Source organism: Capsicum annuum, chromosome 8 (assembly GCF_002878395.1).
Source record: "Capsicum annuum cultivar UCD-10X-F1 chromosome 8, UCD10Xv1.1, whole genome shotgun sequence".
In the NCBI taxonomy this organism is placed as follows: Eukaryota; Viridiplantae; Streptophyta; class Magnoliopsida; order Solanales; family Solanaceae; genus Capsicum; species Capsicum annuum.
The window spans coordinates 36,991,186-37,003,241 of record NC_061118.1 but is presented as its reverse complement, the minus strand read 5'-3'; the positions used below and the strand labels follow the sequence as shown (position 1 = coordinate 37,003,241).

The window sequence follows — 12,056 nt, the reverse complement described above, 5'->3', positions numbered from 1 at the left end:
CAAAATGCATGTGTTGTTACAAGTGGCAGGTGGGACTTTGTGTTGTAGCTTTCGTTTGAATCTTCTTATGCATAGGCATTCCAACAGTAAATATTCATTAAAAACTTTTCTTTGCTTAAATTGCGTTATATATACCTCATCAAAATTGCTACTGAATAGAGACACAAAGCAAACATTTCTTGATTTCTTCTCTACCAACTTAATTAGTTTTCATCATTTTAGTGCAGCGATGGGTTGTGTAAAACTTGTACTATTTTTTATGCTATATCCCTTTCTCTGTCAACTTGCTTTCTCCTCATCCTTACGTCATTTGTGCTCCAAAGATCAACCTCATGCTCTTCTACAATTCAAGCAAATGTTTACCATTAATCCTAATGCTTCTGATTATTGTCGCAGGTCAAGAACTCTTTCATGGAACAAGAGCACAGATTGTTGCTCCTGGAATGGAGTTCAGTGTGACGAGATGACGAGACAAGCAATTGAGCTTGACCTCTATTGCAGCGGACTTCAAGGCAAATTTCATACCAACAGTAACCTGTTTCAGCTCTCCAATCTCAAACAGCTTGATTTATCTTATACTGATTTTTTCGGGTCGCTCATTTCACCTAAATTCGGTGAGTTATCTAACTTGACGCATCTTAACTTGTCGCGTTCAAGTTTTACAGGTATAATCCCAACAGAAATCTCTCACCTTTCTAAATTACAAGTTCTTCGTATATGGACTGTTGTTGCGTATGGGCTTAGACTCGGGCCTTACAATTTTGAACTGCTCCTTAAGAACTTAACCCAATTAAGACAGCTTGACCTTGACTCTGTGAACATCTCTCCCACCATTCCTCTGAATTTCTCTTCTTATTTAACAACTCTATGGCTTACACGTACACAGTTACGTGGGATATTGCCAGAAAGAGTTTTCCACCTTTCCAACTTGGAAGACCTTTCTTTACCACACAATTCCCTAACTGGTCCAATTCCATCCAACATAAGTGGACTCCAAAACCTACAATACCTCTACTTGACGTCAAACTACTTGATGGGACTATACCTTCCTGGATATTCTCCCTCCCATCACTAACTTATTTAAACGTGAGGAATAACACTTTCAGTGGCAAAATTCAGGAGTTCAAGTCCAAAACATTGTTTTACGTTATTCTAAAACAAAATAAGCTGGAAGGTCCTATCCCAAAGTCACTCCTAGATCAGCAGTACCTACAAACTCTTATTCTTTCCCAAAATAATTTCAGCGGACAGATTGCTTCAACCATCTTCAATCCGAAAATACTGAGAGTGCTAGATTTGGGAAGCAATCATTTGAACGGAACAATCCCACATTGTTTGGGAGAGATGAGTGGTCTTGAGGTTTTGGGTTTAAACAACAATAATCTTAGTGGAACAATTAATACTGAAAACAAACTCATCATCATTAACTTGTACGGGAATAAGCTGAAGGGTAAAGTTCCGACGTCGTTGATCAATTGCAGATATTTGAAATTCCTTGATTTAGGCAACAATGAGTTGAATGACACATTTCCAAGTTGGTTGGGAGGCCTTCGTGATTTGCAGATTTTAAGGACGGACAACTGTTTGCTCAAATTCGAGTAATAGATCTCTCATCCAATGGATTTAGGGGAAATTTACCAGTGAGCCTTTTCGAGAATTTTCAAGCCATGAAAATCATTGGTGAGCATAGTGGAACCCGAGAATATATAGCAAATGATTATTCTGGCAACTACGCGAATACTTTGATAGTTACAACAAAGGGACTGGATCAGGAACTTCCTCGAGTTTTGACCACAGAAATAATTATCAATCTCTCAAGGAATAGATTTGAAGGTTATCTCCCAAGCATTATTGGAGATCTCGTTGGACTCCATATGCTGAACCAATCTCATAATGGCTTGGAAGGTATTATACCAGCATCGTTGGAACATTTATCCGTACTTGAATCATTAGATCTCTCATCCAACAAAATAGGCGGTGAAAGTCCACAGCAGCTTGCATCCCTCATTTTTCTTGCAGTCATAAATCTCTCTCCTAATCATCTTGTTGGATGCATTCCCAAAGGAAAACAATTTGATACATTTGAGAACAGTTCGTACCAAGGGAATGATAGGTTACGTGAATTTCCACTATCAAAAGACTGTGGTGGCGATGATGGAGTACTGCAAGCGACAACTCCAGTTGAGCTAGGTTGTAACACCCCACATTTTGGGCTAGAACGAAAATCGTCATTTCTATGCGTAGATGATCCAAAAGCCATAAATCCTATGCAAATTTAGTATGTTAATCAATTATGTAGTGTGGTAACCTATTTGAGCATGAATTGAGATCATAGAGGTCCCCTAACTCAAGGATGAGTTGAAAGTTTTCCTATCATTCGAGTTTGAGTGAGCGTCGAAACTTAGGTCAACTTCAATCAACCATAACTCTTTGTATGAAATGAATTAGGAGGCCTACTATATATCAAATGGAAGTTCCTTGAGTCCTCTATCCAACGCCACTGGTTTCGCTTTAATCCGATATCGGAGTAGAAAGTTATGTTCATTTTACTTCGAAGTGTCTGTCTGCCAAAACGTGACGATGAGGCTGACGACTTATCAGCTGTGTGACGGACCATCAGACCTGGTCGTCATCCTAAGGTAGTGAATGGTGAAAACCAGTCCAAAAGTGATGACTTGGGTGACGACTTATCACCTGAGTGACGGCCCGGCAACCCCGGTCGTCAACTGATGCAATTATGAGATTTTTTGGGGTTCCTTAGGGGTATTTTGGTCTTTCCCTCACTCCAAAAACCTTTCACATGAATTAAATTATCCCTTAAGTGTTATTAATCAATCATTATCAGCTTTACAACATCAAAAACTTCCTCTTCACTCTCAAAATAAGATCAATTAGGGCTTTCTCCAAGAACAAGAAATTCAAGAAAATCAAACCTTAAGTTCAAGATCTCCAAGAAACAAATCAAGACCCGGGTTTCATCTATCAAGATCTAGGTTTCATCTTTCAGATCTTCTAATTAAGGTACGTGGGGTTTTCCTAAAATTTCATGGGCATAGAAATCTTCTTTAAATTATGCAAAGGGTTTAGAAATCATTATTTTTAAGAAAAGAATTTTGAATTTACGATTTTAATCATGTTTTTAGAAGCCTTGATGATATTGTTTTGGTCTTTAGGCCTTCCCCCAAAGTGATTTGAAATCCTATGTATATGTATGTACGTGTTTTAATGTGATGTTTGAATTGAGAGCATGACTCACATGAAATCCCTCTTTTGATATGATTTATCTCATTTTTCATATGATATGGATTGTTTTGAAATGCATCTTGAAAAACATGATACGAAATGTATTGATTTATACTATGACATGAATATGATTTTTGAATCAAAAGAGAGGGTTGTTTGTATTGATAAATATTGAATATAAATATCTAATGGAAAGAGTTGAATGGTTTGACAAAGATTTCAGGACCACCACATTGTTATTGAAAGAATGAGAATCCTTGCATAGTTTGGACTTGTGTTGTCGGAACTTGAAATCTCTTATACTATTTGCATGTTTGGGTGGTCTGAATTGAGTTTTTGATGAAAGAATCAGGCATGATGCATTATGGCTCAGAAATAGGACTTGCAAGTCTTGGTGTGGCGATACCAACTCAGATAATGCCATGTTAATTCAGAACAGAATAGAATGCATGTTTGAAATCAGATTTTCAGATTTTGAAACTAGAATAGTGCATGTTTCAGAACAGACTAAAATTTGGCATAAAGAGAACTTAGGTCCCCGAAGAAGGCACGAGTTCAAACAACTCATTGCCCAAAATCGTGATTTGCCAATCCAGGTATATTATTATACGCTGGCCTAGTGCCCTATGGCATACCAAACTCAGAAACTCCAACCCTTGCGGCACACTTGGGTTGGGGGCTTCCTCACTGAGTCAATGGCAGATTCCATATAGCCCGTGGAATATCAGACTTGTAGGGGAGTGCCACCTAACTCAGAAGTAATACAAAGATCAGAAATTGCATTGACAGAAAAGTTTTATGATTATCAAAAATGCCCATGTGTTTTGAAATGATATCTTTCATGATGATTATGACAATCTCTCAACTATTTTATTTATATACAAGCTTCATTTTGGATTTCTTTGCGTACCAATACATTTGTATTGACCCCCCCTTCCTCCCGGGGTCTAAAGCTCAGTTCAGAGGTCCTGCTAGGCCGTAGAGTTTTCAGACAGCAGTGATGTGTGCAGTTGGTGAGCCTTCTTTATTCCATAAGGCCTCTATGTCTTTCAGATTATGTTATTTATTTTGGTTTAAGTCCACTGGGGGCCTTGTGCCAGTACAGTTGTCATTTTCAAATATAGTAGAGATTTCGCAGACTGGTTCAGATGTTGTGTAGTTGATATTGGATTTCATTTTTCATAGTTTAATTGAACTCAGAGTATGACCATGTTTTCATAATGATTTACAATTCCGCATCTTTTATTATAATTTATGAATATTAGGCATGATTACCAAATAGAGAAGGGCGTCCGGGCCTTCATGGTTCGGGATGCTCGTCACGGCCAGGACCCCAGTTCGGGTCATGACATAGATGATGATGAAGATGAAGAAGAGTTGATCAGTTGACAAACGGTTCTCATGGGTTTCGGTTGTGGTCTGGTTATTGAACTGTCCATAATATACATAATGTTGTCAAATCACTATCCAGTATGGTTTTTGAGGATGGTTGTCAAATTTGAACACAGAATTGTTACGGGAATGAAAAGATATTAGTGTGTAACTTGTAGGTATTCAACTTAATCTCTATCCTTCATAAGATTTGAGCATTTAATCAAAAATTTTAAGCAATCACCAGAGTAGCTCACGACTTGTATTACTAAATAGTCGCACCCAAGTTTGTCGAAAATCAAACTTGTAATTGTTGCTTCAATGTTCTTCTTAAGCACTTTGATGAAAGGTATGGGTCCACCAAATACAATAGGATCTGCTATCAGGATTTTCAAACTTCACTAATCTTCAAGACAAGTGTGATAGCTCTGACACACTTACAACTGACCAACTCTAGCAACAGATCCTAGGCAACTCTACCCACAACTCAGCACCACAAGCGATGAGAACAAACACTTGATCAACTTACAAATGACTCAAACAACTAACTCTAGCTGCTTCGACTCGAGCTAAGATTCAATGGATGGTTGTTTCTATGGAGAAGACCAAGATCAATATATGTTCAAAAACTAGGTTTTGTTATATATAGATGATCCTTTTATATAAGACAACAAAACCTAGACTACTTCTTATTGGTCGAGGTTCATCTCCTCTACTGCTGCGCTACCAACTTTCTGCAGGAAAGTACAACTTCCAGTTGTGGTCAAGCAAGTCATCGTCAGAGAACACCCTCGTATGGGACAGGGTCCCATAGATACTCAATAAACCATTAATCTCTTCTTGAATAAAATTCCATATGATTGAAAAATTACATAAAAGTACTAAAAACCACAATTTATTATCAAAAATATATTTTTTATTTTTTTAAAATAAAAAACTATTTTAAAACTATGCATGAGTGAGCTTGCTTGCATTGTTGGTCCTAAATTCGAATAAAGAAAGAAGGTCATCGACAGTCAACTGTTCTCTATCCCATAAAAGTAAATATAAGGCTACACATAACTTACCCTCTCTAGACCTTATCTTTCTTTTTAGGGATCAATCAAAATGACAAAGGACTTTTTTAGGGACCAATTGAAACAACAAAAGCGTTGAATCTCAATGGATCGTGATAGCAATGTCACTCTACCACTTACAATACTCTCTAGACACTGCTTATGGAAATACAGTCAGTCTTCCTTGATTTAGGCAACAATGAGTTGACTGACACATTTCCAAGTTGCACGGCCCTATAAGTGATTCAAGGACAGACAACTTGTTTTCTCAAATGCGAGTAATAGATCTCTCATCCAATGGATTTAGTGGAAATTTACCAGTGAGCCTTTTTGAGAATTTTCAAGCCATGAAAATCATTCGTGAGAATAGTGGAACCCGAGAGTATATAGAAGGTGATTATTCTGGCCATTATGCGAATACTTTGATAGTTACAACAAAGGGACTGGATTTGGAACTTCTCGAGTTTTGACTACATCTATGATTATCGATCTCTCAAGGAATAGATTTGAAGGTATTATACCAGCATCATTCCACCAATTATCTGTACTTGAATCGTTGGATCTCTCATCCAACAAAATAGGCGGTGAAATTCCACAGCAGCTTGTATCCCTCACATCACTTGAAGTTCTAAATCTCTCTCACAATCATCTCGTTGGATGCATCCCCAAAGGAAAACAATTCGATACATTTGAGAAGAGTTCATACCAAGGGAATGACGGATTACATGGATTTCCACCAAGTAAAGATTGTAGTGTTGACAATGGCGTACCAAAAGCGATAACTCCAGTTGAGCTGGACGAAGAAGAAGAAGAAGAAGATTCACCAATGATCAGTTGGCAAGCGGTTCTCATGGGTTATCGTTGTGGATTTATCAGTGTACTGTCCATAATATACATAATGTTGTCAACACAAACTCCAGCATGGTTTTCAAGGATGGTTGATGAATTGGAATACAAAATTATTACGAGAATGCAAAAGCACAAGAAGAGATATTAGTGTGTCACCTCCAGGTATTCTACTATGCAAATTGTTTTTATTTGACTTAGCATTAGCATTTTCATTTGATCATCACTTGTCACACTACCAATTAACATATGCTCGAGAGAAGGCGGCATTTTCTTAAATCTTTTTGTCGACTTATTGCTAAGCGTAAACCATTCCACTATGTGTCTAACTTTAATTCTTTATTTATTTTTTTTCGGAAACTGCAGTTTCCAAGTCTACTGAGTAGATGGAATGCAAATACAAGCTTTTATTTGTTATTTTATGGTGTAGTCGGGTACAAGAATCTGTATTTAGGCACAACAACTTCAACACTAGAACACTATGAAGTACAAAAACACCCTCAACACAAGATCAAAGTGATCTTCCTCCCAGGATAAAATGACTTTCAATCCAACTATAGTGGTACCTCAAATAATTGAATTCGTCGAACTCACTCAACGATTTGACTGATCACAAAGAATGTTTTGAAGACAAGAAAATTTTTTATTTCAGAAAATTTTTCATTCATAAACCTGTGGATAAATGCAGGTTTATATAGCCATCAAGTGCCCCTTCCCAAAGGTGGCAATGGTTCATCTGAAAAGGTGTATCCTTTGGAAGAGTCATATCTGTTCATTCGAAACATTGTGTCTTTTTCTGAACAGACATAACTATCTGAATAGTCACTCATTTTCCAAAACAATATGTCTTTTCCTCAAAGGTTGTGTCCCTCCATTTTTCATTCACACCTTTTTCATACATATTGAACCCAACATTATTTTCATAGTTTCCGATGTTTCAACTTAGATTTTTACTACTACCTATTATTGTATTATCTTGTTTTTGTTTTTCTGATTGTTGCTACTGCCTTATTTTACATTTTTTCGTTGAGCTTAATCTATTGGAAACAGCCTCTCTACGTTCAAGGTAGGGTAAGGTCTGCGTACACACAATCCTCCCCAAACCCAACCATAGGATTACACTGGATTTCTTCTTGTTAGTATCTGATATTTCATGAAGTGTTTGTTAGCCTATGAATAACGTCACGAGTTTTCTTCCTTTGTGACCCAACCAAATTTTGTTTTCATTTGTTAATATGTAGAAATAAATTCAGCATATTCGACTGATAAACAGAAATTTGAATCCTCAGATCATTCAATCAATTTCCTAACAAAACATGCAGAACATGACATATTAAATTAAAATTATTAATAACATGTCAACTGAAAGTAGAAATTTTCTTCTTCTTTTCTATTTGGCTGTTAAGAGAACCAAAACAAAGACCTTTTTTATCAGACAAAATGCAAGTGGAGGGACCTTTGTGTTGTTGCTTGTAGTCAAGGTCTGTACCCTAAGTGGAGGGACTAATCAAACTATCTTTGATTTTTGGGCAACGACTCATGCATTGACTTGAGATTTTTTTTTTCCCATTACAGCAAACTTTCTATTACAATCACGGAGTAAATATCTACAAAGTTAAGATCTGAAAGTGACTACCATCTAGGAATTGATTACTCCGAAGTAACTCAAGGTGTTTCCTTTTTCCAATTCATGACTTGAATGTCTTCGTCAGAGTCTTTCTCTCCCCTCTAAAAATCAAAATTGATTAGTCCAAATGGTCACGCAACTAAGGACTTTTATTCAGAAAGTCACTTAACTTTATTTTTTTACTTCAAAGTCACTCAAGCAATTAAATTATCTTTTTCATTAAAATTTGTTTTTATGAATTTTTCATTTAAACAAAAGTTGTAAATCTAAAAAAAAAAAAAAATTGCACAAAGCATAAGACTTTTCAAGAATTCAAGATCTACACCAATTGTCACTCTGATAGACTTTCTTTCTCCTTTAAGAAACGAACAGTCTAGTAGGGTCCAAAGAAAGTCCCCACTCCAAGTTCTAAACACGTTCTTGGAAAATTGATTCCATCAAACTCGAGGTGTTTTTTTTTTCCAATTCTTTACTTGAAATGTCTTCGTCAAAGTATTTACACCAATTATCACTCTTATAAACTTTTCTTCCTTCTTAATGCATCTTGCGTTAGTAGGGTCCGGAGAAAGTCCCCACCCCATAAAGTGTGATGTAGTCAGTTTAATATAATGCAAGCATTAACAACTACTTTCATGGCTCGATCGTTTCCAACGCTTCACTTTTCTTTTTCTTATAAGAATTTATATTGATCAATTAACTGTTTCCTTGTGTTAGAGATCATATTCAAAGTGAATTTTTCTGCATTATTTAGGATATTTATATCTCGTAGTACTATTTGATAAATTAGCTTAATAGTGCATAACAATTTGGTCCGGACTACTTGCAGAAACTTGGGATTGTGATGTCTTCAACTGTGAAAGTATCAAACAAAATTGTATTATTACAAGTGATAGGATCTTTCTATTGTAGCTTTCGTTTGGACCTTTCTACTATATATACCTAATCAAAATTACTGAATAGACACACAAAGCATACATTTCTTGATTTCTTCTCTACCAACTTAATTAGTTTTGATCATTTTAGTACAGCAATGGATTGTGTAAAACTTGTACTATTTTGTATGCTATATCCCTTTCTCTGTCAACTTGTTTTCTCGTCATCCTTGCCTCATTTGTGCCCCAAAGATCAAGCTCATGCTCTTCTGCAATTCAGGCAAATTTTTACCATTAATACTTCTTATTACTGTGGCCCTCCTAATCCGAGAACTCTTTCATGGAACAAGAGCACAGATTGTTGCTCGTGGGATAGAGTTCAGTGTGACGAGACAACGGGACAAGTAATTGAGCTTGACCTTGCTTGCAGCGGACTTCAAGGCAAATTTCATTCCAACAGTAGCCTGTTTCAGCTCTCCAGTCTCAAAAAGCTAGATTTGTCTCATAATGATTTTTCCGGATCGCTCATTTCACCTAAATTTGGTGAGTTATCTAGCTTGACGCATCTTTATTTGTCGCGTTCAAGTTTTACAGGTATAATCCCAGCAGAAATCTCTCACCTTTCTAAATTACAAGTTCTTCATATATGGACTGATGATCCGTATGGGCTTAGACTCGGGCCTTACAATTTTGAACTGTTACTTAAGAACTTGACCCAATTAAGAGAGCTTGACCTTTACTCTGTGAACATCTCTTCCCCCATTCCTCTAAATTTCTCTTCTTATTTAACAAAGCTACAGCTTTCAGGCTCGCAGTTACGTGGGATATTGCCGGAAAGAGTTTTCCACCTTTTCAACTTGGAATACCTTTATTTATCATCCAATTCCCTAACTGGTCCAATTCCATCCAACGTAAGTGGACTCCAAAACCTACAAAGACTCTACTTGTCATCAAACTACTTGAATGGGACTATACCTTCCTCGATATTCTCCCTCCCATCACTATCTTTGTTAGACTTAAGCAATAACTCTTTCAGCGGAAAAATTCAGGAGTTCAAGTCCAAAACATTGGTTTTAGTTTCTGTAAAACAAAATCAGTTGCAAGGTCCTATTCCAAAGTCATTCCAAGACCAACACGGCCTAATTTATCTTATCCTTTCCCAAAATAATTTCAGCGGACAGATTCCTTCAACCGTCTGCAATCTAAAAGCACTGGGAGTGCTAGACTTGGGAAGCAATCATTTGAATGGAACAATCCCACAATGTTTGGGTGAGATGAGTGGACTTATGATTTTGGGTTTAAACAACAATAGTCTCAGTGGAACAATTAATACAACTTTTAATACTAAAAACCAACTCCGCATCATTTAACTTGTACGGGAATAAGCTGAAGGGGAAAGTTCCACCATCGTTAATCAATTGCATATATTTGGAATTCCTTGATTTAGGCAACAATGATTTGAATGACACATTTCCAAGTTGGTTGGGAGGCCTTCCTGATTTGCAGATTTTAAGTTTGAGATCAAATAAGTTGCATGGCCGTATAAGTGATTCAAGGACAGACAACTTGTTTGCTAAAATTCGAGTAATAGATCTCTCATCCAATGGATTTAGTGGAAACTTACCAGTGAGCCTTTTTGAGAATTTTCAAGCTATGAAAATCATTGGTGAGAACAGTGGAACTCGAGAGTATATAGCAGAGGATAATTCTGGTTATTACATGAATTCTTTGATAGTTACAACAAAGGGATGGGATCGGGAATTTTTTCATTCTTCTGAAAACAAACATAATTATCAATCTCTCAAAAAATAGATTTGAAGGTTATCTCCCAAGCATTATTGGAGATCTCGTTGGACTCCGTGTGCTGAACCTATCTCATAATGGCTTGGAAGGTATCATACCAGCATCATTGCACCAATTATCCGTACTTGAATCGTTGGATCTCTCATCCAACAAAATAGGCGGTGAAATTCCACAACAACTTGCATCCCTCACATTTCTTGTGGTCTTGTTGGATGCATTCCCAAAGGAAAACAATTTGATATGTTTGATAACAGTTCATACCAAGGGAATGATGGGTTACGTGGATTGCCACTATCAAAAGATTGTGGTGGCGATGATGGGGTACCGCAAGCGACAACTCCAGTTGAGCTAGATGATGATGAAGAAGAAGAAAGAGATTTGATCAGTAGGCAAGTGGTTCTCATGGGCTTCGGTTGTGGTCTGGTTATTGGACTGTCCATAATATACATAATGTTGTCAACTCACTATCTAGTCTGGTTTTCGAGGATGGTTGTAAAATTTGAAAAGAGAATTGTTACGACAATGGAAAGGCACAAGAAAAGATATTAGTGTGCAACTTGCAGGTATTCAACTTAATCTCTATCCTTCATAAGATTACGTTTCATCCTTAAAGCTCTTAACCTTAATCCTTCATTTTTGGAAATTGCAGGATTCAAGTCTAATATGCCACCGGTGATGCAAATATAAGCCCTTCATCTTTCATAGATTGTGATTTTTTCCAAAGTGTTTGTTACTCAATGAATAAAGACATCATTTGAGACTCAGCTGGAATTGTTTTCATTTATTTAAAGTTGTTCTTGCCAGACAGTAGCCCAACTTCTATTATTCCTTGCTATATAATCTGTAGTGGTAATAATTTCAGCCTTATCATTAATTGAGTAATTATATGGCGTTGTGTTCAGAATAGATTTTCATCGCTACCCAAGTTTGCATTAACAAAGCGACATCCTACTTCTAAAAAAGAGTAGCATCCTGCCTATTAGCATAGATTTCCGCCATGAATAACTCAGTCTGAACTTTTTCCTTACTACACTGGTCTCGTCATCAACTTGTAGACTAAAACGAAAGATAGCAATAAAAAAAATTGACCTTCAAAGCAAATTTTCCGCTCCAAAAAGTCCCTTTTCCAATAACTTTCTCTTTTCATAATATTTCAGAAGAAAACCATAACACATGCAACCATCAGTCAATCAAGTTATCTTCTGTTAAATGAACGTTCTCAACAACTGAGCTCGTAAC

General features: G+C 36.7%; 2 pseudogenes; both read left to right on the top strand.

The window, feature by feature from the left end:
* Positions 1–229: 229 nt before the first annotated feature.
* LOC107845795 lies at positions 230–6,666 on the top strand (annotated as a pseudogene).
* Positions 6,667–6,674: 8 nt separating this feature from the next.
* LOC107845785 lies at positions 6,675–11,620 on the top strand (annotated as a pseudogene).
* The last annotated feature ends 436 nt before the right edge of the window (positions 11,621–12,056 follow it).